We start from the raw sequence: 17,915 nt of genomic DNA, 5'->3' as shown, positions 1-17,915 counted from the left end.
AAGCCGTGCCCTAGGCAGGCCAGCAGGTTGGAGTCCCAGCTGGCATTGTCAGGGCGTTCACTATATCTGCAGTCCCAGAGAGCTAAGCCATAGTGATGTTTCTGTATAGCTGGCAACAGCAGGGCACTGCTGTGAGGAAGCTCACAGCATCTGAGTGGTGGCACATGGCACCAGGGCCAATCAGAGGGGCGGGCCAGGAGGGCCATTTGGCCTGTGCCTAAAGCTCAAAGGGGGCTTCAAATTTCGACACTTGTTAATTTTTTGGCATTTGATAAATTTCACAATTTGTTTTTATGCGCATCCCTATCGGACCAAAATGTGACACTCTCCCAGCTTAGAGCTGTAAATTTAAGTAAATAAGAGAACTATTCAAATTATGTCTCACTCTTTTTTTGGTGCCTTATTTTGTTTTCATGTGTCATCATTTTTTATTTTCATTATGGCTAGGGGCCTCAAAAGCTGGAAGTGGCCCAGGCCTCTCTGGACCTCTGAGAGGGGCTGCATGGCACCACCTGGCCCCCATCGCCGTAGTCTCGGGGGCCTCACAAGCTCCGATGTATTTCTCCGTACCCCTGTGCGGCAGGGCAGCTCACAGCACCTGAGGGCAGGCTTGCATGGGCAAATGGCACTGCCCTCCCAGGGGCTGAGAGTAACAGAGGGGAAAGGGCCAGAGGGGGTTTGGCGGGGCAGGAGCGTAAAACCCAAAAGCTGCAGTGATGGATTAGGGGGAGGGGCCTGACTTCCAGATGTGGCAGTGGTGACTGATGAGCCCCCCAGAGGGGTTAAATGCACGTCCCAAAACTGCAAAGGCTTATCAGGGAAAGGCTCCAGAAATCAGGCTGGGGAGGAGCCAGCAATAACCGGCCTCTTCCTTATGGTGCCAGGCAATCCCTCCAGCGAGAGGCGGCTCCAAAATGCGGCTTCCCCCCCAAGACCCAGTGGCTGCTGCGCTCGCGGGGGCTGGGCTCTGTGCTGGGGGCTTTTCTCTCTGGTCCCGCAGCCGCCTTGCACTGCTACACACGTAGCTCTGCCAGTGCCCCTCAATCCTGACATGCAGCCCCCTGCCATCCCAGCCCTGGGCCCCTCTACCCAGCTCTTCCATTCCAGCTTTAAGTCTCTCCTGAGCACTAGAGCTGGGAAAGCCCCGTTAAATCTCCTCTAATCCACTGCCTTTGGGCCCAGAAGGATTCTTTCCTACAGCACAATCTTAATGCCTGTCTGCATTTAAATTTCCCAAATGAGGGAGCTTTCACCCCTTCCCTGGGGGAGAGGAAGGAGGCCATGTGATCAAGGTGCTAGCCCAGCACTTGGGAGTGCAATTCCTGCTTTGCCATAGACCTCTTGTGGGGTCTCAAGCAAGCTGCTTACGTCTTGTCTGCACAACTCTGGCAGAGCCCACTGGAGAGGTGTGAATAGCAAAGAATGCTCTACCTGCCTCGCACAGACCCTGCTGGTGTGCTCTAATGGTACCGCATTCACATTCACGCGGTCCTGTTTGAAACAGGCCAACGGGAGCTGGATACCTCTTAGCATGTGCCACCAGCTGGCTCTACACAGGGCGGTGTAAGCACACCACGGGAGCACGTTTCACAAATCATGCCCCTCTAGTGCACTTTGCCGGCGCTGCGTGGATAAGCCCCTTCGTCTCACCGTGCCTCACATCCCCATCTGGGGATGACAGCCCTGCCCTGCTTCACTGGGATGTGTGCGGCTAAAAGGTTAAAGATAGGGAGGTGCCCAGATACTAGGGTGAGGGAGGCCAGAGAAGCCCCTAGCTAGATTGGAGATGCTGCCACAGCTTCATACATCCAGAAAGGTTTTCCTGATAGTCACCTACCCTGAATTTCAGCCCATCCTTCCTAGCTACTCCGCCCCCACACCCCGCCAGGCTGTTGTTGCCCCTTTTTTGATCTGAGGGGCTGCTCATGGTTCGGGGTCCTGGGGCCGTTCCGTCCGGAAGGAGAAATTGCCAGAGTCTGGTATTTTCTTTGGTGCTGGCTTGTTTATTTCCAAGGCCCATCCAGCCTCTCTGACCGCAGGAGAAACAAAGAACAAGAGCATGCAGCTGCAGGCCTCAGGAGCCAGCAGACCCTGGAGCTCCCTCTCTAGCTTTTCCTTGCTCAGAGGTGACTGCTCGGCTGCCCTGCGATTTGCCTCTGCCTCTCTCTGTTCTGGGCTGTTCTCAGGGTCCCTGCGTTCTGTCTTTTTTCACACATCCACCTCCTTCCCCAAATCAATACCCAGCAAAGCCCACACCGCCCACAGCTCTGGGGTGGGTTCACATAACCTGCCTTAGGCGGGTGCTGGTGAGGAATGCTGTTATGTTAATTGAAAGGGCAGTTCACACCCAGGCCCTCTCAGAGGTCCAAAGAGGCCTGGGCCACTTCCAGCTTTTGAGGCCCCTAGCCATAATAAAAATAAAAAATGACAACACATGAAAACAAAATAAGGCACCCAAAAAAGAGTGAGACATAATTTGAATTTTTTTTATTTAACAAATGCTTTTCTAGCCTTTTTCTGTGCAAATGCACTAATTATTGAGGAAAAATCTAGATTTCGTGCAATGTTACAGTTTAACAAATTAAGCATGGCAAGCCCATTCAAATGCTCTTGTCCCATAGTTGAAGAGGGATAGTTTTTTACCTGCTTCAACACGTTGAAGGTGCATTCACCTGAAGCCACTGATGCAGACAAACTGACAAAGATACCCAATGAAATTGTGCTATTAGGAAACATCCCAGAGAGTCCAAGTTTGAGTATTTCTTGAAGCAATTCCTTTGGCTTGCAATCCAATTTAAAGTTCATGGAATATATTTGCTTCATAGAATATCAGGGTTGGAAGGGACAGACCTCAGGAGGTCATCTAGTCTAACCCCCTGCTGAAAGCAGGACCAATCCCCAATTTTTGCCCCAGATCCCTAAATGGCCCCCTCAAGAATTGAACTCCCAGCCCTGGGTTTAGCAGGCTAATGCTCAAACCACTGAGCTATCCCTTCTTTGTTGTAGACATTGTTCAGCTGCAGAAAGTAGATCTTCATTACTCAGTCTGTTGAACTGACAAAGAAACCCCAAAAGGGTACAAATTAGTCACAAAAAGAAAAGGAGTACTTGTGGCACCTTAGAGACTAACCAATTTATTTGAGCATAAGCTTTCGTGAGCTACAGCTCACTTCGCTGTAGCTCATGAAAGCTTATGCTCAAATAAATTGGTTAGTCTCTAAGGTGCCACAAGTACTCCTTTTCTTTTTGCGAATACAGACTAACATGGCTGTTACTCTGAAATTAGTCACAGTGACTCAAATCAACACGTAAGACCTGACTGAATAGAGTTAATGATGACAAGGAAGACATTGACCCTATAATGCTGCTTGGCATCGGACTCAGTAGGTTAGTTGTGATTGGAGGAGAACTCAGATGAAAGGCCAATATTCTGTGCTACTAATTTGGACTCAGTCAGGATCGCATCCCATTATTCACGAATCTGTTGAATGTCATCAGGGTGAAAGTAACTTAAAGGACTTACTGGTACGCTGGAGTCCTGAGCAGGGGGGGCGGGACCTCAATTGGAAGGGGTGGGGCCTCAACTGGAAGAGGCGGGGCCTTTAAAGCCCTGGGCCCTTTAAATCGCAGACGGAGCCCCGGGGGCTCCAGGCTGCCACCACTACCCCGAGGCTCCGGCAGCAGGGCTCTGGAAAGATTTAAAGGACTCGGGGCTCCGCTGTGGTAGCGGCAGCCAGGATCCCTGGGCCCTTTAAATCACCACTGGAGCCCTGGGCCGCTGCCGCTACCCCAGGGCTCCGGCACCGGGGCTCGATGGCGATTTAAAGGGCCCGGGGCTTTAAAATATTGCATTTGAGCAGCATTGCTCTTGTCAATAGTTCCAATGTCAGTCACAGTCAAACCTGTAGTACTCATGAATTGCTCTTGCTCTGTAAGATCTACGTCCTGATCTTCCTGTTGCTGTTGAGTTTCTTGATCGTACACAGGATCTTCTGCTGCACCTGTCACTGTTGGCACATCTCCTTCTTGACTACTGTCCTCATGTTCAGGTATTGGCATTGAAATATCACAGACACAGATAGAGACAGAGGGATAATGGCCAAAAATTTTCAAACGTGTGTCCTCATGAAACTCACTGTACAAGATTGTCCTCACAAATTTTCACCTTGAAAATATAGACTATGGCCTATAGACTATGATGGCCAAGCTACCAAGCTAGGGCTCAACCAACCAACCAGTCACCTCTTTTAGCTACCATATGAAGATAATAATGAAAAATTGTCACACATAAATAATTCCTTAGTCAACTAGACGTAAAACTATAAAGACACTAACATGTAACAATTCTCTACCTTTCAACACACACTTGATCCAGCATTGGGGGGAGGGATAGTTCAGTGGTTTGAGCACTGGCCTCCTAAACCCAGGGTTGTGAGTTCAATCCTTGAGGAGGCCATTTAGGGATCTGGGGCAAAAACTGGGGCTTGGTCCTGCTTTGAGCAGGGGGTTGGACCTAGATGACCCCCTGAGGTCCCTTCCAACCCTGAGATTCTATGATCAGTCACTAGTAGCAGTCTGTTTATATAATCACTTGATCTGAGAGGACACATTCATCATGGTCTAATCTTGTGCCATCAGAAGAGATATATTTTTATGAACATTTTTAACTCTTTAATATGACAAAATCTATATCAATTAACAAAAAAATTGTTGGTTTCAGAGTAACAGCCGTGTTAGTCTGTATTTGCAAAAAGAAAAGGAGTACTTGTGGCACCTTAGAGACTAACCAATTTATTTGAGCATGAGCTTTCGTGAGCTACAGCTCACTTCATCGGATGCATATCTCCTGCTGGCAATAGCTCATATTGCCAGCAGGAGATATGCATCCGATGAAGTGAGCTGTAGCTCACGAAAGCTCATGCTCAAATAAATTGGTTAGTCTCTAAGGTGCCACAAGTCCTCCTTTTCTTTTTGCAAAAAAATTGTGTATTTTACCAAATCACATCTCTTATTTGCTTAAATTTGCAGCTCTAAGCTAGGAGAGTGTCACTTTTTGGTCCGATAGGGATGCGCATAAAAACAAGTTGCGAAACGTATCAAATGCCAAAAAATTAACAAGGTCTACATTTGAGGCCCCCTTTGAGCTTGAGGCCTAGGCCAAATGGCGCTCCTGGCCCCTCCTCTGATTGGCCCTGTTCACACCCCTCTATCTCAGCCAGGTTTGAACTTGACCCATGCCAAGGTTTCACTCAACTCATTACACTGTAATTCATCTCTCTCTCTTGGGTGTCCCCCTGGCCTTTTGGGTCCCTCCACCATTCCTCCCCTCTGTGCTGTCAGTGTAGTCCCAGTAAGGAGGAGCCCTGAGCCCGACACGATAGTCCAGGTGCAGCAGCTGGTGGTGCAGAGCCCGGCCCTTCCGTTGACTCCACTTGGCTTCGTGCCATGACCTGCCGCTGTGAGCTCGTTTCTCCTGCAGGACCCAGCCAAGTGCCCTCAGCCCCTCCGTTGCCTGGTCGCCTTCCCCTGCTGCAATGCCCCGCTGCTGCCTTTTGACAAGGGGCAAAAACATCTCTTCACAGCACGGAGGTGCCAGGAGCACATCTTATCCACCCTCTGTACTCTGGCCAGCAGTGGGAGACGGACTCTCCGAGCGGGCCCCACCCAATGCAGGAGGGCACTCGGGCTCTGACGAGGCAGCTCAAATCCCGAGGAAGGCCCATCAGACTGGGCCGATCCCCACGGGGGCAGTGGTTTCCCGTGCCAGCCATCTCTCGGGGCTCATGCCTGGCTCTGGATGATACCCCATGTTTGTCAGACTCAGAACAGCCACCAGAAACTCCATACAGTCTGCCCCATGGCAGCTGGCCCTTGCAAAGGAGATGGGGCTCTGCCCCACCTGGGACACAGCCCCCTCTCCTCCCCAGCTGGGGAGAATGAAGATGATGGGCCTCAGCCAGGCCTCTGCCCTATCCAGCCCTGAGGACAGGGAAGGGAGGGCTGGCAGATGGCTGATGGGCTGGCAGATGGCTGCTGATGCTGCAGGGAGGAAACCAGCCCCTGCAGTGGACCCCGAGCATCAGGGGAGGGAGGGACTCCAGCTAGGTAGGGCTGGGAGCGACCTGCCCAAGCAGGCAAGAGGCCAGCCACCAGGAAAAGCCCTCAGAGCCAGCATGAGAGAGCTGGGAGCTGAGCCTGGAGGGGTGAAAGACCTTTTGTTTATTTAGCTGGGGTCTCTTATCCAAGGTGGTGATGGAGGTGTCCAAGGGACTGTTAGGGCCCTGAAAAGGGGCTGATTCTGAGTGACCGAGCCAGAGGCCTGAGCCGTGCAAATCCCAGGGTGAGACAGAAAAACTTGGTGAGGGGATCCTGAGGCAGGGACTGCTGCAGAGCCCCCTCCCTCCCCCTCCCAGGGCATGAGGGGGCAGTCTAGAGACCTGTGACAGGTGTAATTGTGTAGCTGGGCTGCGGCCCATGACAAAAGGAGTGGACTGAAATAAAAGAACAATTGATATTTCCACCTGTTCTGGCCCCACATCTGGCGAGCTGCTGCTGCATGTCTAGGAGCAGTGCTCGCACCCAGGCAGCTACCAGGAGACCCGAGATCTGCACACACAGATGCAGAAAGCTCTCCAAGCCAGCGCAGCGTGGTATGCATGTGGACAAAGAAGCTCCAGCCATGATGCAGTGCCCAGTCAGGCCTTTTATGATGGAGACAGACCCGAAGACCTTAGTGGCTCCGAAGGATTCAAAGCCCTCTGAAACCTTCCACCCTTGACCTGCAGCTCTGACCGGCCATTCTGATTTCCTCTCTGCACCTCATGCTCCTTGGGGAGGGCTCTCACAGTGCAAGGCTCTCTCTGGAAATCAGACAGCCCCGAATGGGAGATGAACAAAACCGAAGTCTCTGGTGAAGGCAGCAATTCCAGGAGCAGCCGAACATCTTCCACAAGTGCCTGGCGAAAGCAGGAGACTTGCCAGAAACATACATGGCTCTGCCAGAGTGGACCTGAACTCCCACCAGACCTGTGCTACGTTACAAGGCTGCAGCCGCCTCGCCAGGGCAGAGAGGCTCCTGGTGGAAGGAGCGGTATATTCGTATCCCTGTTGTGCTCTGGAAGAGGATTCTCTCCAAAACAGCTGAGGGGCTCTGAGGTAGAAACAAGTCCTGAGCAGGAGACGACAGTCCCTGGAGTCGACAGAGCTGATGATTTACAGGGCTGTGGAGATAGGGACAAACACCCACCCCAGTCATTGCTCCCGACAGAGCTTGGCCATGCGCAGCGAGAGATTTCCTTTCCTGGAGTGGAAACTCGGCCACCCTTGCTGTCAATGACATCTCCAGATAGCGTGAGCTCCCGGCAATGCTCATCAACACAGGCCTCACTGCCGTGTACATTCGGGAGCCATTCCCGAGGTCCCCGGGCCTGGCGGTGGCTCTTAACATTTGTCACGGAGTTCCAGGCTCGGTGCTCGGAACCGCTCGGGGTGAAGCCAGGCAGGGCTCTGGGGCAGCGTGTCCCCTCGGGGAGCACTCTCACCAGGGCAAGGAGCCTCCTCAGCTTCAGCGCCTCCTGGGTCTGACCTTGGAGAGTTCAGTCCCCTGTTCACCTCGTGAGCTCCCCTCAGCAAGTCCCCCGGATGGGACACCTGGGAAAGCCTCACACACCCCCAGAAGGGCCCTGCACCCCACTCCACAGCCAGCAGCAACTCTCAGCCAGTGTGTGACACAGAAAGTTTATTAGTCGACAGGAACACAGTGTAGAACAGAACTTGTTAGCACAGAAATCAGAGACTTTCAGCCAAGTCCATCTTGGGGGGAGGGGGAAATCCGGAGCCCACTCTGGCCCTCCCCCCAGTCCCAAATCAGGAGATTGACTCACCTTCTGCAGCCCGGCCTACAACTTGACCTGCTGCCCCGCCTCCTTCCTTTGTCTCTTTCCTGGTCTGCCCCTTCTCTTTGTTCTCCAACAGTTCCACTGGTTCTTGCAGGGGATGAGCCCCGGACATTAGTTGCCAGGATACAGAGGGTCAGCCATTCTCTGTGCCCAGGCAGCACCTGCCCTCTAGGAGTCTCTGCAACGATCACACACCCTTGTCCCACCACCTACATACTTGAGAGTAACAGGGGAAACTGAGGTACAAACACACAGTATTCAGAGAAAACATTAAGAACATTCCCACTTCGTTGTCCTTGGGCAGTGCTCAGAGCGTTTGCGCCAGGAGGAGACTACATCGCACACCCCGAGAACAACAGGGGTGGGGAAAGAACTGCTACAAGCCGCAGGAGTAGGGCGGTCAACGCCAGGGCCGGCTCCAGGCACCAGCAAAGGAAGCAGGTGCCTGGGGCAGCCAATAGAAAGGGGCGGCACTCCGTCCGTCATCGGGGTGGCACGTCCGGGTCTTCGGCAGCAATTTGGCTGCAGGCCCTGCAGTCCCTCTCTTCCTTTTCGGTGGCACTTCGGCGGCAGCTCAACCAGGCTTGGTTTTTTGGGTTTTTTTTTCCCTTCGCTACTTGGGGCGGCAAAAAAGCTGGAGCCGGCCCTGGTCAACCCCACTTGCTTGGGGACTGTCTCCAGCTGAACTTCTGATCAGGAAAAAGGCCGGGGACCATCTCTGCCTGCGGAGCTGAGCCAGCATCAAGCCAAGCGGCCAGGAGTGATTCCAAAGGAAAGAGGCAACAACCAAAATTCAGCAGCGACAAAGCTAGAAATTTTGCTGAAGAGTAAAATGCATGACCAGAGCTGAGCCCAGGAGCTGGGGTTGGGCTCGAGTGAGCCCAGTGCTTGGGAACAGTTCTGGGACCAAGAAATCTCCTGGGTCACGCAGACCCCCAAGGGACTTCTCCACCAGGACTGCGTGCATTCCCAGCCAAGAGAGGCCAAGCAGGGAACGGCACAGCAGACCTCTCCTAAAAGACTGCGGGCCAGATCCCCAGCTGGTGCAAACTGCCCCAGCTCTATTTACTTCATGTTTATGCACCGATTCACACCAGCTGGGGGATCCAACCCACCCGCTATAGGGACTGTCGGTAGTTCAGGTTAAAGCCAGTGGTGAGCTGGAGCCAGTTCGCACCAGTTCGCTAGAACCGGTTGTTAAATTTAGAAGCCCTTTTAGAACCGGTTGTTCCGCGAGGGTCAACCGGTTCTAAAAGGGCTTCTAAATTTAACTGGCCAAAAGTGGCGCCTTAGGTGCCGACTCCATGGGTGCTCCAGCCCTGGAGCACCCAAGGGGAAAATTTGGTGGGTGCAGAGCACCCACTGGCAGCTCCCTGCCCCACCCCCGGCCCCAGCCCACCTCCGCTCCACCTCCGCCTCTTCCCCTGAACGCAACGCCCCGCTCTGCTTCTCCACCCTCCCCCACCAGCTTCCCACAAATCAGCTGTTCGCGCGGGAAGCTGGGGCAGGCTGAGAAGCAGGCCGCGGCTTCCCGCTCAGGCCCAGGGAGGCAGAGGTGAGCTGGGGCAGGGGGGCGCAAGGAGCGCCACCCGTGTCGCAGCAGGTAGCCTGGGGGGGGGGCACGCAGGGGAACCGCTCCCCGCCCCAGCTCAAGGGTCCTGCCGGATGCTTCCTGGGAGCTGCCCCAGGTAAGCACCTCTGGGACTCCCCACCTCGCCCCCCGGCAGGTGCCTCTGGCTCTTAGGGGTGGGGTGGGCACCCACTACAGTGGCCCACAAGACCCTCCTGCCCGGTTCTGGGGGCAGACAGGGAGGGAGGTGGACGGGGCAGGGGTCCTGGGGGGGGGCGTCAAGGAACGCAGGGGGGTTGGATGGAGCAGGAGTCCCGGGGGGCAGGGGTGGGCAACGACCCCCTCGTGGGGTGAGGAGGGAACCCATTGTTAAGATTTTGGCAGCTCATCACGGGTTAAAGCAGCTCTCTCCGTGGGAAGGGTTTCAAAAGTTCAAGAGTTGGTTTGGGGTGAGACTCCCCCAGGTTTCCTCGCACGTCTCCTGTTGAATGGGGTATCCAAACAGGATCACCAGCTAAAAGAAGGGAGAGGTGGAGTTAAATGGGAACTTGGAGCCCTAGAGAGGACCAGGTTGGGGTGGGAGGTGGCTGTTAATAAAGATGAAGGGAATTCTGAGGCTAGGGTGGTTTCTCCAGAGAGCAGGAGAACTCCCACGCACGGGCCAGTCAGTTAGGTGAACGCCGGCAGACTGGCAGGTGCCTGTAAATAGCTGGTGGAGCCCCATGGCATGGAACGGTTATCCCCTACCAGCTGTCCCCCTTGCCATGCACTATGGGCTCCCGCTCCATGACCAGCCTGCAGCTCACCGAGCCTTCAAATGAGGATTCCCTGGGTGTGGGCAATGTGGCATCTGGGGAGACAGGCTGCCCTGGGGCTGCGGGGATGTCAGAGCCTAGGGCTCAGACTCAGTCAGGGATCCAGATCAGGAAGCCCAGTTGATCTGGTGGGAACCCCACCGGCCTCTGGGATATGGAGCTCTGGAGAAGAAGCAGCAGGGACATACAGCCCTGTGCATATGTATTGGGGGAGGGGTCAGGCTGGCTATTCCCAGCTCAGAAGGGGATTGTGGCCTCCTGGTGAGAGCAAAGGACTGGATGTCAGGACTCCTGGGTTCTTTTTCTGGCTCTGGAGAAGTGTGTCTTGGGGTTAGAGCATGGCTGTTGGGGGACGGAATGTTTTCCCTAGTGGTCAGAGCTGGAGGGTGGCTGCTGGTAAGGACTCCTGAATTATGTTCCTGGATCTGCCACTGATTTGTGGGTCCTTGGGTGAGTCCCTTTGCTACCCTGTGCCTCAGTTTTCCCTAGGATCTGACCCTTCCCAACTTCACTGGAGGCTTGTGACGCTGAGTCGATAAAGCCTTAGGAATTTGCAGGGCTTTCAGAGCTAAGGGACAGCCAGGTTAAAAGGATCGCCCTGGACCATATCCCACCAGCAGCAGCCGGCTCCAGAAGGGAGGTGGCGTTAGGAGGCAAACGGGTGCGCTCAGTCCCCAGTTCAAACCCTGGGTATATTTGGTGTGTCCTCAGCCAGCCATCAAAGTGATTCATGACAGACGGGGTCACGGGGCTCGGCCAAAGGGAAATCATCTGCAGGCGCCCTTGGCCAGAATGTCAGTGGGTGGGGGTTGGCAGGAGGGATGTGGACAGTGCGTGTGTGGTTTTAAAGTGTCAGTGTGCAGCTCTGAGGACAGCAAACAATGCATGGTGGAGCCGAAAAGCGCCGCTCAGTCTTTAAGGTAGCGGGAAAATCTCTGTGAGCATCTCTGTCTCAGAGGGGGTTTCCATACAGCTGTCCTGGCACTGGGAATCTCTGGCTGGAAATTCAGAGTCCTGTGGTTAGAACTGGGGAGAGGGAGCCAGGACTCCTGGGTTCTCTTTCTGGCTCCGGGAGGGCAGTGTGATCGAGTGATTAGAGCAGGCGGCTGGGAGTCCACCTCCTGAGTTCTGTTCCCAGCTCTGAGAGGGCAGTGTCATATAAGGATTGGAGCAGAAGACTGTGACTCAGGAATCCTGGCTTCTATTCTCAGATATGCCACGGATTTATGTATGAATTCAGGGGCAAGTCACTGCTCTGCTCTGTGCCTCAGTTTCCCCATTTTGCAAAGTCTTTGGAGCTCTGTGGAAGTGCAGCATCCCATGAAGGGATCATTATGACGTGATCCTCTTGTTTTCTGGAGAGTAGGGAGATGTTTGGTATCATCTCTGCCCCCTCTCCCCGGCATCTGGCAGGTTGGAGAAGGTGGGAGTTGTCCCAGTGAGGGGAGGAGAGCCCACGCTAGGGCCCACCGAGTGAGGAGATCCTGGTGACACCCCAATTGGTGGCATGGTAAATAACGGTGACAGGTCAGTTCTCTGGATCAATCTGGGTCACGTGGCCTCACTTGAACAACATGCGTTTAACACAGCCGAATGCCAGGTCGCCCATCTAGGAACCAAGAGCAACAGACATGCTGCCAGGATGGGGGGCTGTCGCTGGGAAAGCAGCAACTCAGAAAAGGACTTTAAGGCCGTTGTGGAAACTGACCCAGGGAGAGCGTCCAGTGCGATCCTGTAGCTAAGTAAGCTGATGCGACCCTTGGATATATGAGCAAGAACATCATGTCGAGTAGACCCAGGGAAGTGCCGTTACCTCTGTGCATGACATTAGTGTGGCAATTAGTGGACACTGTATCCAGTTCTGGTGCCCACGCTGCAACAGGACCCTGGAAAATTGGAAAGGGTTCAGAAAAGAGCCACATGGATGAGCCAAGGTCTGGCCAACCTACCCCATAGTGAGAGCCTAAAGGAGCTCAGTCGATTTAGTTTATGTGAGAAAAGGTTAGGAGATGACTTGATCACAGTGTCACGGAGTGTGGGGGAGTCCAGGCCCTGCATCCCTCTTCCTGGGATTCACTGAGACTCTCAGCCAGCCAGTAAAACAGAAGGTTTATTGGACAACAGGAACACAGTCCAAAACAGAGCTTGTGGGTACAACCAGGACCCCTCAGTCAAGTCCTTCTGGGGGAGCAGGGAGCTTAGACCCCAGCCCTGGGGTTCCCTGCGTTCCTCCACCCAGCCCCAAACTGAAAACTAAAAACCCCCCAACAGGTTCCCTCTGTAGCCTCTGTTCACATTCCTGGGCAGAGGTGTCACCTCCCCCTCCCCCTCCTGGCTCAGGTGACAGGCTCTCAGGTCTCCCATCCCCAGGGCACATTCCCAGGTCAACACTCCCCGCTCCCTGCTATGTCACATCATCACACACAGTCTACTAAATGAAAAAAGAAAAGGAGTAGTTGTGGCACCTTAGAGACTAACCAATTTATTTGAGCATAAGCTTTCGTGAGCTACAGCTCACTTCATCGGATGCATAAAGTCCATGAAGTGAGCTGTAGCTCACGAAAGCTCATGCTCAAATAAATTGGTTAGTCTCTAAGGTGCCACAAGTACTCCTTTTCTTTTTGCGAATACAGACTAACACGGCTGCTACTCTGAAACCAGTCTACTAAATAGCTCTCCTGTTAGCAGCCTTCTCTTCTACCTAGCCAGCAAAGCAGGAGGAGATCAGTCTCTGGAAGCTGAAGCTAGATGCATTCTCATTAGAAATAAAGCTCACCCTTTTAACTGTGAGGTTGATCAATCATTGGCGGTGGGTGGTAGATTCTCCATCACTGAAGTCTTTGCCTCAAGGTTGAATGTCCTAGTAAGAGATTTGCATGAGCTCAGCTAGTAGGTGTGGGTGGGATGCGGCAACCCCCCGGGAAGGCTCTGTCTGTTTCCTGCAGGACCTCAGACTAGATTCTCATCTTCAACTCGGTGCATCAGAATGAGATCAGGGGGATATGGCTGTTGTCCATGTCCCTGCTGAGTGTTTTGGTTGGATAAGCTCCTTGTGCTTGGACACTTCAGGCTTCCCACCCTTTGGAGTGAGGTTTGCTGCCTCTGTACCGTTATCATACAACCACATCCCTCTGAAGAGGGCCTCCATCAAAAGGAGCGGTTCTGCAAGGGCCGCGTGGTGGCCATCCGAGCGCGCGCAGGCAATGGGCCATCTGGGCGGCGTGTCGGAGAGCAGAGTGGGGTGAGTTGGGACAAGGCTGGAATTCTTCCTGGATATGCAGCAGGTGGGGAGGCATGCAGGGCGAAAAGGGGGAGTTTGGGCCGCGATTTCATGCATGCTGAAGAGAACGGTGCTGGGCTGAAGCAGTGTTGTGCCTGTGGAGAGATCCCTGTGGGTGGGGCCTGCAGGGCGCACTGTGGGGGCTGAGTGGGAGGAAAGTGGGAAGTGGGTCTAGGGCTGCGACAGCTCAGTGCCCAGTGATGGGGGAAGCCCCAGAGAGGGGTCCCAATTCTACACCCATGGGCCTGGGGTTGTCACTGATGCCTGTGCAAGGTGGCACCGTCGCCCTCACTGGGGAAGTGTCTCAGATCCATGCCAGGGCCAAATGGGGCCTGGGAAGCGTTGTGCCCAGTGGGCAGTGCTGGGACATAGCCCTGCGCCCTTCCCAGCTCCCCTGCTGGCCAGCAAACCCCACTTGCCCCCAGATGTTGTCCTCAGCCTCCACTCCACCTGGCCTGAGGCTGGGAGCTTCCCCGTTGTCCTGGCCTTGCCCAGCCTCTGCCATCCACCCCGACACTGCTGGGATAGGCCCGGGAGCCGCAGTGCAGATCCCAGGGCCACCAAAGGAGCAGAGGATTCTGGTCTGGGGCGAGAAATTGGGGAGCACCTGGCCTGCTCAGCCTGCAGACGGGCCATGAGCCGGCAGCCACGTCGGGGAGGCGGCTCTGGGCTCAGTGGGCGCTGGGTGAGCTTTGGAGCTGGATGGGCCAGGTGGGTGACCCTGCCTGGGGGAGGCTGCGCTGGGGCTCAGACTGAGCAGGTGGCACCAGCTTGGGGAGCCACGGGATGCTCGCAAACCGGTCAAAAATTCTTCCCATCGATGATGGAAATGTGCAGGGTAAGAAAAACGCTGTGATGGATAGGCAGGGTAAGAAAAACGCTGCTTAAGAACCTATTGGGGTTTAATTGAAGGAGATTTACTGTTATGTCATGTCAACAATTTGTGCCTTAATTTTGCAAATCTCCCTGTCTGCTGTCTTTAATTCATTATTGTCTGATCCACCCACTGTCCGACCCCTCCATAACTTCCTGCAACTGTGAAAATTTAAATCAATGAACATTTTTTTAAAAGGCTTAAAAAACACATTGATCTCCTCCGTCCAAATTATTAATAAAATAAAAACTGAATCCTGCCAAATCCGCTGGCACAAGCCCCCAACACTGCTTCGTGGAAACTGAAATACATTGATACAAATGAAATGAACGAAACCACGGGAAGACCTTCTCCTCACTGTTTTCGCCAGCTCATGTCCTAGAAAATGACGTTTCCTAATGGAGAAACCATTGACAACTGGGTTTTTTGGCATTTCTTTGCCAGCCAATCAAATTTGAGGCTTTTGAAGAAGAAGAAACCTTTGCTGGAGGAGTCAAGGATCCTTTTCTCCTTATGCTTTTACAGTCAGCCTGTTCCAGTGCTGATCTCAGGTAGATTCCGGCTGATTCGTTTATTTATTTATTTACTAAGGTTGGGCCGTGTATCTTCACATGACCGAGGAGCGAAAGTTCCTTTCTCCTATTCCCTGAAGTATTCTTTCAACTTTTTTTTTTAAAGGCACAAACCAGATGTTGCTCTTAACTCGAATTCACCTCTTACGGGGATGGGTTTAATTTTGGGGGGGGAGGGGGAGGAGAGGAAATCCATCCGTTTCTGAGTTTGAACAACTTAGGGCCCATATACTGCTCCCTGTGGCAGGAGGGGGAGGGCACTGATCTAAGAGTCAGGACTCCTGGGCTCTCTTCATGGATCTGGGCAGGGAGGGGAGCCTGATATAATGGTTAGAGCATGGTGGGCTTGGAGTTCTGTTCTCAGCTCTGGGAAGGGAGAGTTGTCTCATGGCTACAGCATGGGGGGACTGTTAATCAGGACTCCTGGCGTCTGTTCCCAGGGGTGGGGGAGAAGTGGGGGCTGGTGGTTAGACCAGGGAGGCTGGGAGTCAGGACTCTGGGGTTCTAGTCCCAGGTCCAGAGGGGGAGGTGGGGCCTAACAGCTAGCACATGCAGGACTAGTCACGACTCCTGGGTTCTGTTCCCAGCTCCAGAGCGGTGAGTGGGATCTAGTTATTTAGTGCATGTAGGACTCCAGGACTAGTCCAGACTTCCAGGTTCTAGTCCTGGCTCCAGAGCAGGGTCTAGTGGTTAGCGCACCGGGAGTCAGGATTTCATGAATTCTATCCCTAGCTCCCCCGATGACTCACTTGATGACTTTGAGCAAGTCGCTTCCTTGCTCCCTGCCTCTGTTTCCCCCTCTGTAAGAGGATGCAGGTGACCATTCCTCCCGTGCAGGCTGCCAGGATGGGCCAGGCCCTGAGCTCCTCCCAGGGCAGACAGGAGAGTGATCCCCCAGGCGTCACGCTGGAGCAGGGGTGAGTTCTCAGTCCCGCTTCTCCTACCCAGCTGGGGCACCACCAGAGCCCCTCTTCCAGGAGCAGGGGCCTGCGGCAGGAAGCATGCGGCTCTCTTCCAGGAGACTGCAACTTCATGGCCAGGCTCAAATTTCCTTCCTCCTCTGGCTAGTTTTGGAGCTTGTTTTTCTCCCCTGCAGCCCAGCGCCCAGCCGCCGGCCTGCACCCATCTGTGCGGGAAGAAAGGCTGGCGCAGGAGGAGTGGATGTGGCAAGCGCCCCCCTCCCCCCCCCCCCCCCCGATGACCTAAGCAGAGAAGGAATCCAGGCGATTGCTGTGCCAGGTGTTTGCAAGAGGGCTGGGCCGCTGCTTGGGGATTGCAACTGAGCTGGGCTGGCACTGAGCATGTGCGGGGGGAGCGGGGCCCAGCTATTGCAGGAGCCATAAATCCTGTGGAGGCCGCGTGGTGACCCCCGTTCTCTGGTGGCAGTGCCAGGGACCCCGCGCTGACCCCTGTTCTCTGGCGGCAGTGCCAGGGACCCCACGCTGCCCCCCATTCTCTGGCAATTGTGCCAGGGACACTGCGCTGCCCCCCGTTCTCTGGTGGTGGTGCCAGGGACCCTGCGCTGCCCCCTGTTTGCTGGCAGTTGTTCCAGGGACCCCGGGCTGCCCCCTGTTTGCTGGTGGCAGTGCCAGGGACCCCGCGCTGCCACCCATTCACTGGTGGCAGTGCCAGGGACCCCGCGCTGACCCCTATTCGGTGGTGGCAGTGCCAGGGATCCTGCGCTGCCCCCTGTTTGCTGGTGGCGGTGCCAGGGACCCCGTGCTGCCCCCTGTTGGCTGGTGGCAGTGCCAGGACCCTGCACTTCCCCCTGTTCGCTGGTGGTGGTGCCAGGGACCCTGTATTGCCCCCTGTTGGCTGATGCAGTGCCAGGACCCCGCACTTCCCCCTGTTCGCTGGTGGTGGTGCCAGGGACCCCGTGTTGCCCCCTGTTGGCTGATGCAGTGCCAGGACCCCGCACTTCCCCTGTTTGCTAGTGGCAGTGCCAGGACCCCGCACTGCCCTCTGCTGGCTGGTGGCAGTGCCAGGGACCCTGCGCTGCCCCTGTTCACTGGTGGTAGTGCAAGGGATGCCGCGCTGCCCCCTGTTGACTGACTAAGAGTCAGGAAAGGACACCTGGTTCTTTTCACAGGTCTGGGAGGGGAGTGGTAGCTAACAGTCAAGGCAGAGGATTGGGCAGCAGGATTCTTGGGTTGTGTAGATAGTTATTGCTGACTCGTTATGACACTGAATGAGTCACTTCCTCTCCCTGTGCCTCAGTTTCCCCCTCTGAATACTTTTCCATCCTTTGGGAGCTCCCGGGAAGGCGGGAGTCAGGATTCAGAATGCTGTGGTGATTGTTATTCACCCATCCCTTGCTCCAGCATTGCCAAGGCCCCTGTGCTGACACACCAGGCATTGCGTGACTCAGCACTGCAGGTGGATGGCCTGCAGATGTTATCCCCGTACCTCTGGAGGAGCAGCAGCATCTGCTGGACTCAGGGTGGAGCCCTTAGCTCTGCCCTCCAACCTGCACCCTGCTTGGTAGGAGAGATTCCCCCCTCCATGCCCCTAGTGAGGGGGTCTCAGAAGGTCACAGTGTCTGGACCCCCCATGGCAAATTGCTGGACGTTCCCAGGGGCTGGACTATGCAGGAGGGAACACGTTGGGTTCGCATGGGTCTGGATTACAGTCATGTCTCAGTCTTGGGGCTCATGGCTGTTGGACTCCGTCCGCTACTGTGAGAGGTGGGTCTGGTTCTGTCCCATCAGCGCTTCCATCCCGCCCGGGTAACAGAGCAGAAATGGCCCGTTAGCCTGGAACAGCTGCTGGAGCAGTGGCCCTTGGAGATACCTGCAGGGGGCAGAACCCCTTTTGTTGGGACTGACCGAGGGCTGTGGGAAGATCCTATGTCCTTAGGACCCGGTAGGCAGCATGCAGGGCCATTTCAGTGGCCCACACAGCCTCCG

The 17,915-nt window shown here is 54.7% G+C and overlaps 1 protein-coding gene across 1 annotated transcript in view; it reads left to right on the top strand.

Annotated features, from left to right (window-relative positions):
- Positions 1–13,453: 13,453 nt before the first annotated feature.
- The window catches only part of SEMA3B (semaphorin 3B), a 50,868-nt gene continuing 46,406 nt past the window's right edge, over positions 13,454–17,915 (top strand). Inside the window, exon 1 of the mRNA XM_074958349.1 lies at positions 13,454–13,524. The gene's annotated coding sequence lies outside the window, so the exon portion shown is untranslated. The remainder of the gene's footprint in view (positions 13,525–17,915) is intronic.

The sequence above is a fragment of the Natator depressus genome, chromosome 7 (assembly GCF_965152275.1).
Source record: "Natator depressus isolate rNatDep1 chromosome 7, rNatDep2.hap1, whole genome shotgun sequence".
NCBI lineage: Eukaryota > Metazoa > Chordata > Testudines > Cheloniidae > Natator > Natator depressus.
Note: the sequence above shows the minus strand (reverse complement) of the source record. Positions and strands in the feature narration are given on the sequence as shown.